Raw genomic sequence first — 20,665 nt, forward strand, 5'->3', positions numbered from 1 at the left:
CCTTATCACACACTTCATCACACACTTCAGACTCCAGACAAGAGAAATTACAAACTATATGGCCTTTTGATATCCATCTTCTTTCTGTCTCACCCTACAGGTTTAACCCCTATGCTTCTCTCAAATACCCTTGGATAATTAAGTTGCTTGTGTCATGGAGAATAACTGTCTTGTATCTCATCAATTCCTGTCATACCAGTCCCCTACCTTAGGGGCATGCTGACCGTTAAGAAACCTGTAATTTCTGTCATATTTCAACAATAATTAACTTCATTGCTTTTCTATTTAACTCATGTCCACTCTGCAAATAAACGGATTCTACGGATTCTGGGATTCTAAGATTCTAGGATTCTAGGCATGCTAAGAGTCCCCTGGTGTCTTTTACTTCGTGTCACCCCTGTTGTGAGCAAGAAAAAACCAGCCCATTACCTTTCCCCTGGAGACCACCCTGCCGGAGAGAGAGAGAGATTCAATATAAAGGATACATATATACACAGAGACACACAATGGAATGTTTTATATTTTTCAGCTGTAAAAAACAAGTCAATAAGGTTTTATAAAATGGAGACAACCCCCCCCCCAACTCTTCATATGAACTTTTCCAGCCTTTAGGTTCATGATTAGTTAACAATTTTCTTTGGCTCTATATGTCAAGTCTTTTTCAACACCAGGTTCCAGATGCTACCATGATGCCAACCTGACTTCTCTGAGCAGATAATCTCACCAATGTGTCCTGGAGCCCCACTTCCCCAGAACCCTGGCCCACTAGGAAAAAAGAGAGACAGGCTGGGAATATGGGTCAACCTGTTGATGCCCATGTTCAGCAGGGCAGCAATTACAGAAGCCAGACCTTCCACCTTCTGCATCCATAATGACCCTGGGTTCATACTCCCAGAGGGATAAAGAATAGGAAAGCTATCAGGGGAGGGAATGGGATATGGAGTTCTGGTGGTGGGAATTGTGTGGAGTTGTACCCCTCTTATCCTATGTTTTTTTGTCAGTGTTTCCTTTTTATAAATGAAAAGAAAAGAAAAAAAATAGCATAATGATTATGCAAAATGAATTTCATGCCTAAGGCACTATAGGTCCCAAGTTTAATTCCCAGCACCATCATAAGCTACAGCTGAGCAGTGCACTTAGAAAAAAAAATTTTTTTTTTAAAGTCAGTCTTGGAGACCTAGAGATAGTTCACCCAGTAGACCACACACTTTAATATGTGCAAAGACTCAGATTGAGCCCCTAGTCACTATATGGGAAGACCTGCCTACGAAAGCTTCATGAGCAATGTGTGGGGTCTCTCTTCTCTGTGTTTTTTCTTGTCTCTTACACTCTATTATAAGAAAAGAAAAGAAAAGAAAAGAAAAGAGAGGAGAGGAGAGGAGAGGGGGAGGGGGAGGGGAGGGGAGGGGAGGAAAGGAAAGGAAAGGAAAGGAAAGGGAGGAGAAGAGGAGAAGAAGAGGAGGGAAGGGAAGGGAAGGGAAGGGAAGGGAAGGGAAGGGAAGGGAAGGGAAGGGAAGGGAAGGGAAGGAAAGGAAAGGAAAGGAAAGGAAAGGAAAGGAAAGGAAAGGAAAGGAAAGGAAAGGAAAGGAAAGGAAAGGAAAGGAAAGGAAAGGAAAGGAAAGGGAGGAGAAGAGGAGAAGAAGAGGAGGGAAGGGAAGGGAAGGGAAGGGAAGGGAAGGGAAGGGAAGGGAAGGGAAGGAAGGGAAGGGAAGGGAAAGGAAGGGAAGGGGAGGGAAGGGAAGGGAAAGAGAGAGAAGAGAAAGGGAGATTCTTCCAGGAGCAGTGGAACCCTGTAAACACAGAGACTCAGCATCACCTTGGTGACAATAAAAAAGGAAGCAATCATTCTATTTGTGTTAACTTTGATGGACCTTGAAGGCATTGTGCCAAGTGAAATAAGTCAAACAAAGAGATGCAAACATGGGCAGTGGTGTACCAGGTTCTGTGCATGCATTGCCATGCACAAGGATCCAGATTCAAGCCCTTGGGCCTTACCTGCACAAGGAAAGCTTCATAGGTGGTGAAGCAGGGCTTCAGATGTCTCTGCAGATGTCTCATTGCAGGTTTCTGCCTCTCTCTGTATCCCCTCTCCCACTCAGTTTCTCCTTTTATTTATTAAATAAAATAAATACAGATTTTAAAATTTAAAAAAGCAAACTCACTGAAACAGAACAGATTTGTGGTTATCAGAGGAAAGGGTGGATGGTAGGTGGAAATGTGTGAAGGAGGTCAAAAGGTGCAAACTTCATGCTATAAGATAAATAGTTCTGGGGAAATAATGCTCCCCTGTTATTTATAAGTTAACAAAACATTGCTTATGTGAAAGTTCCCAAGAAAGTACATTTTGAAAGTTCTCAATATGAAAATATGTAGCTATGTGATGTGGTAGATGTTTTCACTAGGCTAATCATTTTGCAATAAACACATAAGTCAAATCAGAATTGTGTATACTTTGATATAATGGTGGAGCTGGTGAGAGAGCATAAGAGGTAGACAAAAAGACTTTCATGTCTGGGACTCCAAGGACCCAGGCTCAATGCCCTGTACCATCATAAACCAGAGCTGAGCAGCACTCTAGTAAAAAAAAAATTAGCTAATTTATTAAAATAAATAATAATTTGTTAAGTTCAATTACATCTCAATAAGTATAGGAAAAATTCTTTTAAAAGACTTTTTTTATTTTTTTAATATTTATTTTATTTATTTATTCCCTTTTGTTGCCCTTGTTGTTTTATTGTTGTAGTTATTATTGTTGTCGTTATTGGATAGGACAGAGAGAAATGGAGAGAGGGAGGGGAAGACAGAGAGGAGGAGAGAAAGACACCTGCAGACCTGCTTCACCGCCTGTGAAGCGACTCCCCTGAAGGTGGGGAGCCGGGGTTCGAACCGGGATCCTTATGCCGGTCCTTGTGCTTTGCGCCACCTGCGCTTAGCCCGCTGCACTACAGCCCGACTCCCTAAAAGACTTTTTAAATGTTATAGCACTCGAGCCCCTGGCTCCCCATCTGCAGGGGAGTTGCTTCACAGACAGGTCTGCAGGTATCCATAGCTTTCTCTCCCCCTCTCTGTCTTCCCCTCCTGTCTCCATTTCTCTCAGTCCTATCCAACAAAATAGCTACAACAATAAAACAACAAGGGCAACAAAAAGGGACTAAATAAATATTTTTAAAATGTTATACAACAATAAGAAAGGCTATAATGAAAAAGTATTGCATTTTTGGGGAGATATCACAGTGGTTAAGCAAACAGACTCTAAAGCCTGAGGTACCAGATTCAATCCCCCACACCACCTTAAGCCAGAGCAGAGCAGTCCTCTGGGGGAGAAATTTAAAAAAGAAGGAGGAGGAAGAAGCAGAGGAGGAATAAAAAAAGAAAGAAAACAAACAGTAATAAGGATGTGTGCCAGTAAGGATTCAGAGAAACTGGATAATCTCACATTGCTGGTGAGAATGTAAAATGGTACATCGGTACAGTCCCTCAGGAAAAGTTTGCCAGTTTCTTGAAAAGTTAAACACACAGAGGCAGAAGACAGCTCATCCAATACAGTGCACACTTTACCATACACACAGACTCAAATTAGAGCCCCTGAAATAACGTGGTTGTGCAGAACATCACAAGTTGTAGAGTGGTGCTGTGGTGCCTCCCACCCCTACACTCCAATTTCTATCTGTGACTGAAAGGGAAAAAGAAGAAGGACCTCGTGGGGATTGTATTGTTTTGTGGAAATGGTATGCATGTACAAACTACTGTATTTCACTTTCGACTGTAAACCATTAATCCCCCAATAAAGAAAAAAAAAGGAAGGAAGAGAGAAAGAGAGAGAGAGAGAAAGAGTCCACAGGTGGCAGTGTAATTACTATGCCATGAAACCTTGCAAAGCTCTGGGGGGGGGGGGGGTTTAAACATAAAATTATTATATGGTGTGGCAAAAGCATTCATGGGAATTTATCTCAAAGAAATAAAGACTTGTTCATTTAAAACAACCTTGTGTGTGAACCAAGAAGAGTGATCAGTACTAGAGAACAGAACAAAGAGCATGAGTGAGTTCTCGGGTTTTATTCCTAACACGAGCTACTCCAGAACTGAGCAGTGCTCTAGGCTTCCATCTCTCTCTCTCTCTCTCTCTCTCTCTCTCCTATATATAAATAAATAAATCCTAAAAAAAAAAGGAAATTTTACATAACTGTTTGTAGCAGATTTATTGTTAATGCCCATACTGGAAACAACCCATGGTTTATTCATCAATAAAAAAATAAAAAATAACAAACTGGACCAGGTGGTGGCACACCCAATAGAGCACACACATTACCATGCACAAGGACCTGGGTTCAAGCCCCTAGCTCCCACCTACAGGAGAAAAGCTTCACAAATGGTGAAGCACTGCTGCAGATGTTTTTCTTTTCTTTTTTTTTAAAAGGAAGTATTCATTTTATTTATTTTTTAATATATTTTTATTTACTCCCTTTTTGTTGCCCTTGTTTTTATTGTTGTAGTTATTATTGTTGTTATTATTGATGTCATTGTTGTTGGATAGAACAGAGAGAAATGGAGAGAGGAGGGGAAGACAGAGAGGAGGAGAGAAAGCTAGACACCTGTAGACCTGCTTCACCGCCTGTGAAGCGACTCCCCTGCAGGTGGAGAGCAGGGGGCTTGAACCGGGATTGTTAGGCCGGTCCTTGCGCTTTGCACCACCTGTGCTTAACCCGCGGCGCTGCCTGACTCCCAACAGATGTTTTTCTTTTTCTCTCCCTATCTCCCCCTTCACTCCCAATTTCTCTCTGTGCTACCACATTTAAAATAAAGAAAGAAAATGGAAGAAAGAAAGAGAAAGAAAGAGAGAGGGGGACAAAGAAAGAAAGAAAGAGAGAGAGGGAGGGAGGGAGGAAGGAAGGGAGGAAGGAAGGGAGGGAGGGAGGGAGGGAGAAAATGGCCCCAGGAATGGTGGATTCATTGTACAGTCACAGAGCTCCATCAGTAACCCCAGTAGCAGAAAGAAAGAAGGAAGGAAAGGAAGGAGGGAGGACAGAAGGAAGGAAGGATTAAAAAAGAAAGAAAAGAATTGCTGATATATGCAAAATCTGGATGAAATTCAGAGAACTGTGGTGAGCAGGAGATAAAATGTCAACACAGGGAGTCGGGCGGTAGCTCAGCTGGTTAAGCACACGCTCGAGGACCAGTGTAAAGAACCCGGTTCGAGTCCCTGGCTCCCCACCTGCAGGGGAGTCGCTTCACAAGCGGTGAAGCAGGTCTGCAGGTGTCTGTCTTTCTCTCCCCTCTCTGTCTTCCCCTCCTCTCTCCATTTCTCCCTGTCCTATCCAACAACGACATCAATAACAACATCAATAATAACTACAATAAAAAAACAACAAGGGCGACAAAAGGGAATAAATAATTTTTAAAACATTAAAAAAAAAGTTAACCCCAAGGGGTTAAATAAGTTATAATTGATGCTATATATGCAACATTCTTGAAGTGATAAAATTACAGGAATAGAAACCAGATAATTGTCAAAGTTCAAGAAAAGCGTAAGGTAGGAGGGAAGTGTGTCTGGCTATAAAAGGGCAACATGGGGATTCATATACTGATGAAAAGATTCTGTCATTGTGGCTGTATCAGTGTCAATATCGTGGTTATTGTATGTCTGATTTATAACCAATGGTAGGAATTGGGTAAAAGGTTCACCACATCTTTCTGAATCTAAGTTAAAACAGCATATGAGAGGCCCAAAAAGTGACAGTCTGTAGAGCACATGCTTTCCAAATGTGAGGCCATGGGCTTGACCCTAGGCACCCAGTATGATCTAATGGTGCTACAGTCTTTTCCTTCCCCCTCACCCTCCCTCCCCACCCCCAGCTCCTCTTCTCTATACCTCTCCTCGTTCTCTTTCATAAGTAATAAATCTTTTCTGAAAATTCAACTGCATGTGACTCTACAGTTACTCTAAAATACAAAGTTTAATTAAAGAAAAAATTAAATAAAAAAAAAACTGTGTTTTAATAGCTAGGGAGGTATCATGGCGGGTAAGATTTTTAGACTCTCAAGCATGAGGTCCTGAGTTGGGAGACTTGACATTGCATTTGCCAGAGTGATGCTCTGGTTTTCTCTCTCTTCTCCTTTCTATCATTAATATATATCTTTTTAGAAATTGTGTTTTGGTGGTCCGGGAGGTGTCATAGTGGCTAAAGCAATGGACTCTCAAGTATGAGGTCCTGAGTTCAATCTCGGCAGCACATGTACCAGAGTGATGTCTGGTTCTCGCCTATCTTTCTCATTAATTAATATATATATATATATATATATATATATATATATGAAATTGTGTTTTGTGCATAAATATATGGGCTCTATAAAAGAAAAAATAACCTTATGGTGGTTCTCCCTCTTGACTCTCAAGCAGCTAAGGCATCTATGCTCCCAAACTTTGCACACCGATTAAACACAGTTTCATATCTTATAGCTCATAGTGCTTATATTTTGTGAACTAGCATCTACTTTTTCAGTTCTGCTATGAAGAGAACGCCTCTTACCTCAACTGCTACAATCCCTGTTACAGTTTGCAACATGCATTTCTTCCTTCATTTAGACATAGCATTGCTTCCACCAATTTTTCTTCCTTTAAAAGATTTTTTTTTAACACTTGGAGAAATTACCAGTCAGTGAATGTCTTTTCTCTTTGACAGGATGAATGCCAAGATCGGTTAGATGATTTAAATTAGTCACTGTAAAACCCTTCTATGACTCATCTATATTCATAGTGGCAAGTAAGCAGTACAGAAATCTGTTAGTCACTATCAGGCCACCCCATCAGCTGGGGCCCTAGTCTGGGAGTCCTGAGATTCCCAAACAGACATGACAGGCCTAGACCTTGAATAGATCCCTCTCTCCATTGTTACTGGTCATCTCCATCAGGAACAACACAATAGAACCCTTTGTGGGCCCCCATATGACATTGCCCTCAATGTGGATCAACAATAGTAAAGAATGGTCCAAAAAAAAGAATGTTCCATCCTCCGAAGGGAGGCTAGACAACATACTCTATGTTCTACTTGAGGAAGATGGGTCCTGAAATTGGGGCAGCTTGGAACATTCCTACTCATGACCACAGAATGTGAGCTCAGATCTATAGGGAGGCAGAGGTCACATAGGATCCTAAGCTGAATATGGACCCCAGACCAAATCAAATCAAATCAAAATGTGGTTTACAGTCAACAATATTTATATACCTTTCCCATATTTGGGAGCTACTCTCTTCCCTGATCCAGCTTTCTAGCCTCTTTTCCAGCCATGACATCATCTCCCCAGACAATAACTTGAGTCCACCTGCATATCAGATGTCAGGCCCAGAGAAAAAAAAAAAAAAAAACTAGTATTGTCATGGGCCCTTTGGAATATAACTAAAATAGACCTACTAACTAGCTACAAAACAGAGACACACACCCCCAACTCTTCATCTGCACTATTCCAGCCTTTAGGTTCATAATTAGTCAACAATGTGTTTGGCTTTCTATGTTAACTCTCTTTTCAGCCACTAGGTTCCAGATGCTACCGTGATGCCAACCTGACTTCTCTGGGCAGACAAACTTACCAATGTGTCCTGGAGCCCTGCTTCCCCAGAGCCCTGTCCCACTAGGGAAAGAGAGAGACAGGCTGAGAGTATAGATCGACCTGCCAATGCCCATGTTCAGCGGGGAAGCAATTACAGAAGCCAGACCTTGGGTCCATACTCCCAGAGGGATAAAGAATAGGAAAGCTATCAGGGGAGGGAATGGGATATGGAGTTCTGGTGGTGGGAATTGTGTGGGGTTGTACCCCTCTTATCCTATGGTTTTGTCAGTGTTTCCTTCTTATGAATAAAAATGAAAAAAGATGTCTATTAGAAGCCCCCATACCTATAGAAATCTAGTTTTTGACAAGGGGGCCCAAAGTAGTAAATGGAGAAAAGAGAGTCTCTTCAACAAATGGTATTGGAAAAATTGGATTGAAACATACAGAATAAAAAACTGAACCACCTCTCCTCACCACAAATAAAAGTAAACCCCAGGTACCGGGTCATGGAAAACCTGGTTGGGCAAACATGTTACAATGCGCTAGGACCCAGATTTGAGCCCCTGGTCCCTGTCTATAGGAGGAAAGCTTTGTGAGTAGTGAAGCAGTGCTGCAGGTGTCTCTGTGTCTTTCTTCCTCTTTATCTCCCCCTTCCCTCTTGTTTCTAATTATTTCCATCCAACAAATAAATAAATAAATATAATAAAAAAATTTTTCAAAGTAAACTACAAATGCATCAAGGATTTGGACATTAAACCAGAAGCCATCAAATATTTAGAAGGAAACAACAGCAACACTCTTTTCGATCTAAATTTTATAGGTGTCTTCAATAACTCAAATCCATTCAAAAGGAGAGCAGAGCAAAAATAAACCACTTAGACTACATCAAAATGAAAAGCTTCTGCAAAGCATAAGAAACTACCAATGTGTTATATGTACACAATACATACTAGTCTGCTATTAAGAATGATGAAACCACCTTCTTCACCTCATCTTGGATGGAGCTTGAAGAAATCATGTTAAGTGAGAAAAGCCTGAAAGAGAAGGATGGATATGGGATGATCTCACTCATGGGCAGAACTTAAAAAATGAGAACAGAAAGCAGAAATACAAAGTAAAACTTAGACTGGTAGTGTATGCACCAAAGCACAAAACTCTGGGGAAGGAGGGCAGAGCGGGGGCTGGGGGAGGGGGAACTTCCAAGCCCTGGTACAAAATGATGGACCTGATTTGGGAATGAGATGAGAAACTGTACTCATGTGGCAACAACTGTACTGTCAGCATCAGCTTCACAGTAAAAAATAAAGGAAAGGAGGCCGGATGGTGGCACACCGGGTTAAGTGCACATAGCACTAAGCACAAGGATCTGGGTTTGACCCTGGCTCCCCACCTGCAAGGGCGTTGCTTCATAAGTGGTGAAACATGTCTGCAGGTGTCTATCTTTCTCTTCCCCTCTCTGTCTTTCCCTCCTCCCCTACCTGAGACAGCACAGTGGTCATGCAAAAGAATTTCATACCTGAGGCTCTGAAGTCCCAGATTCAATCCCTTGTATAATCCTAGGCCAGTGCTGAGCAATGCTATGATATATTATATATATATATATGTATAATAATATATAATATATATAATAAAATAATAAATTCACCCTTTTGGTAATGCATCATTTGAAAACATCAAGGTGATATAGTAAGTACTGTAATCCTACTGTCAGATGTTTGATCATCTGTTTGCCTAAAATTCAGATTTAACTGGGTGTTCAATATCTCTGGATCTAGGAACCCTACCCAGTCGAAATCACTTTTTTAGAGAAAAGGGGGAGGGGCAGCATGTCTTTAATGTCTTCCAATTAAGGTTCAAATGTGGGGTTTGGGGAAAGCACAGTGGCCACGCAAATGACTCCTGAGCCTGAGAGCTCCCAAATTCAATCCCCAGCACTACCATAAGCCCAGAACTGAGCAGTGCTCTGGCAAAAAGATAAATAAATAAATAAATAAATAAATAAATAAATAAATAAATAAATAAATATGTGGAGTGGAGGAGATGGCATAATGGTTATACAAAGGGTATCTCATGCCCAAGTCTCCAAAGTCCCAAGTTTATTCCCAGTACCACCATATGCAGAGCTGAGCAGTGCTCTGGTAAAAATTAATTAATTAGTTAATTAATTAACTTCTAACCTAACTATTCTTTTCTCACCCGTCATTCTGCTATCCAATTCTCCCTTCCCCGGCTTTCCCCCCTCCTCCTCCTCCTCATCCAACAAAAAATAAGCGGAAATAAGAACAAAAGTACAACACTCACTAAATAAGGAGAGCTTTTGGAAGAAACCAAGCCCTCAGCTAGGTTTGAGAGGAGCAGAGAGAAGGTGCGGGCACTGTGTGGGCAAACACCTCTGTCTTGACATTTCCATACTGGAAATGGAAAAAAGCCAAGGAGGGGGCAGTTGCCTGTTTCAGCCAAACCGACATGCTCTTTGTGGGGCTATTCTCTTTCACAGCCCATGAATACATAAACAAACAAACAAAACATCATTCTGAAACAACTTCATCGTTTCAGAAAATTTGGAGCCCCCTGAAAAGTGTTCCTCAGGAACACCCAGCAAACCGTCTGGTTTTTTTTTCTTCTTCTTCTCCTTCCAGATCCAACTGACTACACCCTCACTCTCTTTCTCACTCCCCTCTCATTTCTCAGGCACCAAAAATAATTTGGATTTCAAGCTTCCCACCCCCACTTTGGCCTTCCTGTGGATGTAGGAGGACCTCCTTTGGGAATTGCTCTGGATTTCACTGGCTCCACCTCTAATTTGGCAAAACCTCTGTCTATAAGCTTCCACCACCTCTTTTCTCTCTCTCTCTCTCTCCTTCTTTCTTCTCTCCTTCCTTCCTTTTTTATTTCATTCTTTCCTTTTCTTCCTTTCTTGCTTTCTTTTCTCTCTCCTGCTTTTGTTGTCACAAGGGCTTCACTGAGGCTTTGTGTCTTCATGATTCCACTGCTCCCAGTGAATTACTTTTTCCCAGAGCATGAAAGGCAAAGATAGAGAGAAAGGAGAAAAAGTCCCATAACCTAGATATACACCAGTTTCTGTGAGAGAGAGCTTATGTTCACACGTATCCATAAACCACTGCAAATATATATACCGGAAAGCAGAAGTACATTAGAGTTTGCAGTGAGTACCCTCCCTAACACTTCCTCTCCACTATTCCAAGCTTGGGATCCATGATTGCTCAACAAATTGTTTGGCTTCATATGTTAACTCTCTTTTCAATCACCAGGTTCCAGATGCCACCAGGATGCTGGCCAGGCTTCGCTGGATTGAAGACCCCACCAATGTGTCCTGGAGCTCAGCTTCCCCAGAGACCCACCCTACTAGGGAAAGAGAGAGGCAGACTGGGAGTATGGACCGACCAGTCAACGCCCATGTTCAGCGGGGAAGCAATTACAGAAGCCAGACCTTCTACCCTCTGCAACCCACAATGACCCTGGGTCCATGCTCCCAGAGGGCTAGAGAATGGGAAAGCTATCAGGGGAGGGGGTGGGTTATGGAGATTGGGTGGTGGGAATTGTGTAGAGTTGTACCCCTCCTACCTTATGTTTTTGTTCATTAATCCTTTCTTAAATAAAAAATTTAAAAAAAAAAGAGAGAGAGAAAGAGAGAAGATAAAGGGAAGGCAGCACAGCACTGCTTCACCACTTGTGAAGTTTCCATTCTGTGTGGTGCTCCCATGTGGTAGTGAGGAACTTGAACCTGCACATGGTAAAGTGTGCACTCTTCCAGATGACCGATCTCTCAGCCACCCACCTTCTTTGCCTAATATTTGAAAAGTTCACATTCCCCTCACCCCTCAAGAGTTTTCTCTACTTGGTCCTTAGGAAAACAAAGTGATAGGAGTGCAGCTACCCTGCAGGAAAAAAATAAGGACTGTCACACAAAGGAGCCAGTTCCCTACCAGCCAGTAGAAGCCACCTGGGCTGACATCAGCACAGGATAAGAAAGTTGTGAGGTTAATCATAGAAATGAGGACATCTGGGGGTCGGGCGGTAGCACAGCGGGTTAGGCACACGTGGAGCAAAGCGCAAGGGCCAGCGTAAGGATCCCGGTTCAAGCCCCTGGCTCCCCACCTGCAGGTGAGTCACTTCACAGGCAGTGAAGCAGGTCTGCAGGTGTCTATCTTTCTCTCCCCTTCTCTGTCTTCCCCTCCTCTCTCCATTTCTCTCTGTCCTATCTAACAATGATGACATCAATAACAACAACAATAACTACAACAACAATGAAAAATAACAAGGGCAACAAAAGGGAAAATAAATATAAAAAAACAAATATTTAAAAAAATGAAATGAGGACATCTACTGAGAAAAAAGCCTCCCTCTCCCTCTCTTCATCTTCCTCTCCCTCTCTTCTTCTCCCTCTCTCTCTATACACATACACATATATAGCTAGAAAAAAAGAACAGTTGACCTAAGAGTAGTGAAGTCATATATGCTTGATGTTTCCTGTAGTGCCAAAATAAATAAATTAATTAACTAAATGAAATATGAAAAGCTGAATAATTTCGTAAGTATTAGTCCTTCTCCCCAGCTTACCTGTGGAACAGCTGGTCTGTCCTAGAATTTTTTTTTTTTTCTAGAATCCTTTCAACTCTTTTCTTCTGCCTCACGCCTTCACCATAGCAGCATCATGGCCATTCCTAAGTTAGTGTCTCAACACTCTGATGAGTTTTTGTTATTGATGAGGTGTGAAGGGGGTGGACAGTGAGATGGGGAGAAAAAGACTACAAGTTTGACAGTCTCTTGCGGTTCAGTGCAGTTTAAGTTTTGTCCCTTTCCTCTATGCCTTCCATGCTGAAGACAATGCTCAAAACCATGTCTATTTACCATGCTTCCTTCTTCTGATCCGGCACAAGACAATCACCTTAGGTTCAAAGGGAGAAGACTAAAGGAATACCATCCAAGAATGAAGAGTCATTTTCAGGCAGCATCTCCTAAGACAACCAGTTCTTCTGCCCTTAATTCTGCAGACCATGGGCTACTGAGCCTTGGGAGCAAGAAAATCCTGGGGGAGCCTGTCCAAGGAGGTAACAAAGAAAGGTTACTCCTTGCTTTTCTTTCTTTGTTTCTTTCTTTCTCTCTGTCTTTCATTATTATTATTATTATTATTATTAACCATAAGGGCTATTTCTGGGGGCCAGTGCCTGTACAATAAATCCACGGCTCCTGGTGGCTTTTTTAAATTATTATTTTAACATTTTATTTATTTATGTACTTATTTTGCATAAAGACAGAGAAGTTTAGAGAGGAAGAGATAGAGTAAGAAAGAGAGAGAGAGAGAGACAAATATCTGCAGTGCTGCTTCACCTCTCAATAAGCTTTCCCCCAGCAGAAGGGGACTGGAAGCTTGAAATCAGATCATTACATACTTAATGTGTGTGCTCAGTCAAGTGTGCCACCACCCAATTTTTATATTATTATAATTATTTCATTTATTTTGGATAGAGACAGAAATTGAGAAGAAAGCTGGGGAAAGAGAGAAAAAGAAACACCTTCAGCACTATCCCACTACTCATGAAACTTCCCGCCTCACAGGTAGAGGCCTGGAGCTTGACATATGCTTCCTACCAAGTGCGCCACCACCAGACCCGTCCGTCAGTCCTCGTTTTTCATAGTACTAGTATCTTCATCTATTTTTGCAGTTACCTTCTATCACAGTGAGAACAACAACACCTAACACGCAACGTCATTGTAAAACATTGCCTAGTCTAGTGACTTGCATACAGTAGACAATGTCACACGTGAAGGACACCTGTCCCATCAGGTTGTGTTTGTTTATCTGTCTGTGTTCCCTACTGGACTCTGAACTTCTTACTCATTTTTACAGTCCCTCTAGCTATCACAGTTCCTAGACTACTATAAACATTCAACATATATTTCTAATGTTAATTAATACCAGTTAATTAATACCTGGTCTAACTCATACCGTGATTCATTTTCTTTGCCTGTTAGGAATATATCAATATATATACTCTTTGACCTTTCCTACTTTGCTCTCTAAGCCAAGGGTCTGGAACTTCTACTCTGAATGGATGTTGTAGGACTGACAGGAAAGGTAGGGGTGGGGAGGAAATAGCTTACCTGATAGCACTCACACTTTACCACGTGGGAGGACATTGGTTCAAGCCCCCAGCCACCATGTGGAAAAGCTCAGCAAGTGTGGGGCTTCATATAATGTTTCTCCTTCTCTCTGTGTCTCTCCCTTATATGTCTCTCTTTCACCTTCTTTCTTTCTTTCCTTTTCTTCTTTGCCTCCAGGGTTATTGCTGAGGCTCAAGGGTGGCACTACAAACCCATTGCTACTGTGACCATTTTTTTTTTAATTTTTTTAGATTTTTTTGGATAGGACAGAGAGAAATTGAGAGAAGAGTGAGAGAGAAAAACACCTGCAGATCTGCTTCACTACTTATGAAGCAACCCTCTGCATGTGAGGAGCCAGGGACTTGAACCAGGATCCTTGTGTGGATCCTTACACTTTGCACTATGTGAGTTTAACCTGGTAGTCTATCTCCTGACCCCTGCCCTCTTTCTAAATTGATTTTTTTTTTTTTTTTAAACCAGAGCACTACTCAGCTCTGGCTTATGGTGGTGCTGAGGATTGAACTTAGGACCTTGGAACCCTCAGGCATGAAGGTCTTTTCTATAACCATCACGCTATCTCTCCAGCCCTCACCCTCATTCTAGAAAAGTAAAAAAGGGAGACTGAGAGAGTATACTGGGAACAAGAGAATCACACAGAAGTAAAGTCTCAGCAAAAACCCTGGTGGCAAAAATAATAATAAACAAGAGGGGATGGTCCGGGAGGTGGTACAGTAGATAAAGCATTGGACTCTCAAGCATGAGGTCCCAAGTTCAATCCCAGGCAGTACATGTAACCAGAGTGATATTTGTTTCTTTCTCTCTCCTCCTCCTATCTTTCTCATAAATAAATAAAAATCAATCAATCAATAAATCTAAAAATTATAATAATAAATAAGAGGGGGAGAAAAAAGTTGCCAAACCTGAGGTGGATAAAATGTCAATGTTCCACATCTTAAAAATATCAGAGATAGATTTTTTCAGCAATCACACAGGAAGAAAGAGATTATGCACAAACTCTGTGGGTCATTAATACTCCTAAATGTATGGCAGAAATGCGATGTGTTCTAATTAAAGCTAGAGTCTAAGATGCCATTTATTTTAAAACCGAAACCTAAACAACCAAGGTGTTACTTTCCTAGGGAGGAGATGGGGTTAAGTCCCAGTCTCTTTGGAACCAGCCATCTTCCTTTGGACTAGGAGAAAAGGAGAAATCATGGAGAGAGGCAAGAAACGCAGGTCTCTAAACTTTCTTTCTTTCTTTCTTTCTTTCTTTCTTTCTTTCTTTCTTTTTCTTGCTTTCTTCCTTTCTCTCTTTTTTTCTTTATTGAGGAATTAATGTTTTACAGTCCACAGTAAATACAATAGTTTGCACATGCATAACATTTTGTTGTAAATTAACCTAAAAAGGGGATTGGTTGGGTGCTGCTGAGGTGCATAGAAGGATTCACAGTGGGAAGCTGGGAACTGTTTAAACAATACAAGGTTTACTAGGGTAAAACAGGTAAAAGGCAAAGTAAGCAAATATCATCAAGGGTTAAGAGTATGTTAGGTCCATAAAATCTGAGTATAGTTATCAAAAGTTTAGTCCCATAAGATAAACAATTATCAGCTCTGGTAAAGGTTGCTCATGGCTATAGAGGAGCCTCCCCTACCACCAACCCCAGAGTCTTTTACTTTGGTGCAATACACCAACTCCGATCCAGGTTCTGCTTAGTGTTTGGTCTCCAAACTTTCACACCTACTTCTCACACAGGGGATTTAAAAATAACCATGAGGTCTGGAAAAAAAAAAAAAAAGTGGAGGGAGTCGGGCTGTAGCGCAGCGGGTTAAGCGCAGGTGGCGCTAAGCACAAGGACCCGCATAAGGATCCTGGTTCAAGCCCTGGCTCCCCACCTGCAGGGGTGTCGCTTCACAAGCGGTGAAACAGGTCTTGCAGGTGTCTATCTTTCTCTCCCTCTTTCTGTCTTCCCCCTCCCCTCTCCATTTCTCTCTGTCCTATCCAACAACAATGACAACAATAATAACTACAACAATAAAACAACAAGGACAACAAAAGGGAATAAATAAATAAAATAAATATATATATAAAGTGGAGACCCTTTATGGGAAAAAAAAACTCAGTATTATACAATTTTTTTTTTTTAGAGTTTTTTCTTTTTTTTTTTTTAATTTTTTATTTAAGAAAGGATTAGTGAACAAAAGCATAAGGTAGGAGGGGTACAACTCCACACAATTCCCAACACCCAATCCCCATAACCCACCCCCTCCCATGGTAGCTTTCCCATTCTCTATCCCTCTGGGAGCATGGACCCAGGGTCGTTGAGGGTTGCAGAAGGTAGAAGGTCTGGCTTCTGTAATTGCTTCCCCGCTGAACATGGGCGTTGACTGGTCGGTCCATACTCCCAGTCTGCCTCTCTCTTTCCCTAGTAGGGTGTGACTCTGGGGAAGCTGAGCTCCAGGACATATTGGTGGGGTCTTTAATCCAGGGAAGCCTAGCCAGCATCCTGGTGGCATCTGGAACCTGGTGATTGAAAAGAGAGTTAACATATGAAGCCAAACAATTTGTTGAGCAATCATGGATCCCAAGCTTGGAATAGTGGAGAGGAAGTGTTAGGGAGGTACTCACTGCGAACTCTAGTGTACTTCTGCTTTCAGGTATATATTCTGTAGTAGTTTATGGATATGTGTGCACATAAGCTCTCTCTCACAGAAACTGGTGTATATCTAGGTTATGGGACTTTGTTAGAAAGTGAACTACCTGAGATGAAATTAGAGTGTACTATTAAAGGAAAGGTCTCACCCGAGTAATGAAGCTGAAGGGTTGTTATTCCACACGTGAAGTAGGGCACCAAAGTAAAAACCCAGTGGTGAGGGGTAGGCATGTAGCTTCCTGGGCCAGTGGGGGGTGGGAGTGGGCGGGAGGGATGGGTCACAGTCCTTTGGTGGTGGGAATGGTGTTTATGTACACTCCTAGCAAAATGTAGACATATAAATCAGTAGCTAATTAATATGAGAGGGGGAAATCAATTGTATGTCTCAAAGTTTCTCAAAAGACAAACTGAATCTTTTAAATATATAGGCTATGTATTTGATATGCGGACTCTCTCAAAAGCCTAGACCAAGTAGATTAGAAGCTTCCAATAGCACAGCTATATACAAGATACTGGGTACTGTCCAGCAAACCATAACAAAGGGACTTTTCAAAGTTAACCCAACTAACAAATAATGTGATGATAATATTAACTATCGATTGTCTTTTTGAACCCTAAGACAGCAGGAACCTCACATCTTCACTATAGAGCCCCTACTTCCCCCAGTCCTGGAACCCTTGGATAGGGCCCACTTTCCCGTATGCATCTCCCAATCCAAACCAAATAACATTGCATCTGCCGATCACAACCTAACCAAAGCAACGATTGCTACCTCAACATGCTTCACCTCAGAATGTATCCAGAGTATTATACAATATTACAAATGAAGCCTTTCTCTTCACACAGAAAGGCTCTAATGTATAATCATGATTTGCTCTGTGATAAGCAGCAGATTTCCCAACACAATTTTTTTTTTAATTTTATTTATTACTTGAATGGGGGAAAGGTTCATGAGCAGTGAAATAGTGCTGCAGGTCTCTACCTCTCAATGCCCTGCCCCAATTTCTTAATGTCCTCTCAAAAGAAAAGAGAACTTTTTAAAGCTTAAAAAAAATGTATTTAAATAAAATAAAGATTTTTTTTTTTAAATAAAGATCTGCTCTAGGGAGAAGTTTGAGAAAGACTCCATTACAATCCAAGAGGTCAAAAAATGCAAGAGAGAAGAAGATCTGAAGGCCTGGGACTCCTATCTGATTGCTCTCGAACCCAGCTCCTGGTTTTATGTCTCCCACACCTTCTACCTATATAAATGGTCCCAGAAAAATCAAAGGGAGAGAGAGTCTCATTTGAGCATCACTCCAGCCTCCACTGCAAGTTCAAATGGCAAATAAGCAAGCAATTTTCCCTTCTTGCAAAAGTTCATGTGCTGTATTAGGTTTCTGTGGTACTGGGCAGCAGGCCTTCTTTTGGCCTCAAGAACTTTGTGATGGTAAAGACCATAGCTAATGTGCTTTTTGTTTGCTTAGTTGATTGGTTGGGGCTTCACTTGCTCATTTACTTTTTTGTTTTTCTGTATTCCCCACTGAGCATGACAGTGGTTTGATAACTATCTGCTGAGCAAGCGGGGAGGGGGGATGGGGGGGCACAGACACGTCCTGTCTTCATGAAAAGTCCTTCAGTAAAGGGACCTGCTTTGTTTTAAAACAGAATAAAAAACACAAGATGACAGTAGGGAGTTTGGGGCAAAAGGCCTGGGAAACCATTAGAGTGGCTGTCTATACTACTCTTTTCTTTCTTTCTTTCTTTTTTTTTTTTTTTTGTTACTAGAGCACTGCTCAACTCTGGCATATGGTGGTGCTGGGGATTGAACCTGGGGCCTTTGATGCCTCAGGCATGAAAGGCTTTTTTGCATAACCATTATGCTGTCTTCCCAGCCCTCCTTTCTCTCTCTCTCTCTCTCCATTTTCTTCTGCTTTCTTTTCTTTTTTTGATAGTTGTTTTACACAGTTCCTAGAGACATTTTATGTATAACATTCTTGGTATGGAACCAGAAGTCACTGACATTTCAGTGACAATCTTACAGTTGATAACCTTGAGAAAAATCAGAGGTGAATGCTTAGATAAAAAGGCTGGAGGGTGGAGCTGGGTGATGGCACACCAGGTTGAGCACACATATTACAATGCACAAGGACCCAGGTTCAAATTCCCCAATCCTCACCTGCAGGGGGAAAGTTTTGCGAGTGGCGAAGCAGGGCTGCAGGTATATATATATATCTCTCTCCCTCTCTGTCACCCCCTTCCCTCTTGATTTCTGGCTGTCTGTACCCAATAAATAAATAAAGATAATAAAAATTTTTTTTAAAAAAAAAAGGCTGGAGGGTCAGCAAGATAGCTCACCTGGGTAGTGTGCCTATTTTGCCATTCATCTTGACCCAGGTTCAAGTCCAGTCCCCACCAAACTGAGGAAACTTCAACACTGTGGTATCTTTCCCTACCTCCTCCCCCTGCCCCCCCCCACCTAATTCTATCTATTAGTCAGAAAAAAATTTTGCCTAGAGTAACAACTCATGATGACAAAAAAAAAAAAAAAGCATTTGGATCTATTGATTGCTATGAACTTTTTGTTTGTGTTGTTATTGTTGTTGCTTGATTTGGTCTTTGTTTTGTTTTGTCTTTAGTAGGATGCTGCTCACCTCTAGTTTATGGTGGTGCCTGGGATTGAACCCGGGATCTCTTGATTTTTAATCATGGAAGTCTATTGCCTAAACCATCAGGCTATTTACCTGACTCTATGGATCCTTTTAGCAGGTAAGTGAACACACTCACAGAGCTGCTAGTTACCACATGCATTCCTCAGAAAGAGTAGCCTAGCTAGGAACACACTGTCGAATATGAAGGGAAGGTGGAGGGAGAGAGCACCAGGTGGCAGAGGGCCGAGCCAGGTGACAGATGTGAGAAGAGAAGTAAAATAATGTATAAGCAAACTGCAAGTGAAATAATTCATGAAGAAAAGAGTGCCTCCACCCGTTTCCCTTCAGGTGACTTGGGCAAGAATGTTCTGGTTGCCTACACAGAACATTGAAGGTGCCCTCTTCAAAGTTCAATCTTTCTAGAATAGAGGATATGAATTCCATTTGAGTTCCTGGTCTTGAGGAGGATCACTAGTAACTTAACTCTGTGTGTGTATGTGTGTGTGTGTGTGTGTGTGTGTGTGTGTGTGTTGGGGGTAGGGGTCCAGTGAGCATTTGGTGTGAGGGTTGAGAGGGATTGAAGTCAGAAGGAGGGAAATCTAGAAAGTAGTTGCCTGAGTTGGGGAAAAAAGTCAGGCTACACAGAATCAGCATAAGACTAAGCTGAGCAGTGCTCTGGTCTTTCTATCTGTATGTCTCTTTCTCATTAAAGATAAAATAAATAAATATATATATATATATATATATTAAAAGGTGTGGTTGGGTGGTAGAGCAGCAGGTTTAGCACAGATGGCGTGGAACACAATCTAAGGATCCCCATTCAAGCCCCCAGCTCCCTACCTGCAGTGGGGCTCGCTTCTCGCTTCACAGGAGTTGAAGCAGGTCTGCAAGTGTCTGTCTTTCTCTCCCCCTCTCTATCTGCCCCTCCACTCTTGATTTCTCTCTGTCCTACCCAACAACAACAGCAATGGAAACGATAACAACAAGAGCAACAACGACAAAACAAAACAAAAGAAAAGGAAAAAAGTGTCCTCCAGGAGCAGTGGATTCATAGTTCATAGTGCAGGCACCGAGCCCCAGCAATAACGCTGGAGGATGAAAAAAAAGACCAGGCTCTAGTGCTGTGTCCGTCTGTGTCTATCTAGATATTTGTTCACATTTCCTCTGTGAAGAAGCATCCAGATAAGTTCTCCTTCCACTTCACTACTTCCCTTCCAAAGAGAAGTCTCCATGGCCAGCTGGTCACCAGTGACTACTCAATCATGGTGTCCCACCTACTTGGCTCTGTTCCTAGGCCTGGGATGAATCCATGACCCTGGTATAGCCTGTTAGTCAACTCAAGCCATATGTTTCAAATTAGAGCTAAACAACAACAAAATTCAGATCCTCTTGTGTGTGTGCCAAAAATGAGTGTGAGATTATCTGTGACTGGTTGAGAAAGTTGCTCTGAGAGAACAAAGCCTTCAGACAGGAAAAAAACAGAATTTTAAGAGTTCTAGGGGCCAGGTGGCCATACAACAATCCATGTTCAAGCCTCCACTCCCCACCTGTGGGGGTAGGAAGGTGGATAGCTTCACAAGTGGTGAAGCAATACTGTAGATGTCTCCTGTCTCCTCTTTCCTTCTCTCACCCTCTATTAATAGAGAAGGAAGAAAGGAGAAAAGAGAAAGGAAGAGAAAAGAACAGAAAAGAAAAGAAGGAAAAAGAAAGAAA

The sequence above is a fragment of the Erinaceus europaeus genome, chromosome 2 (genome assembly GCF_950295315.1).
Source record: "Erinaceus europaeus chromosome 2, mEriEur2.1, whole genome shotgun sequence".
NCBI classification, from domain to species: Eukaryota; Metazoa; Chordata; class Mammalia; order Eulipotyphla; family Erinaceidae; genus Erinaceus; species Erinaceus europaeus.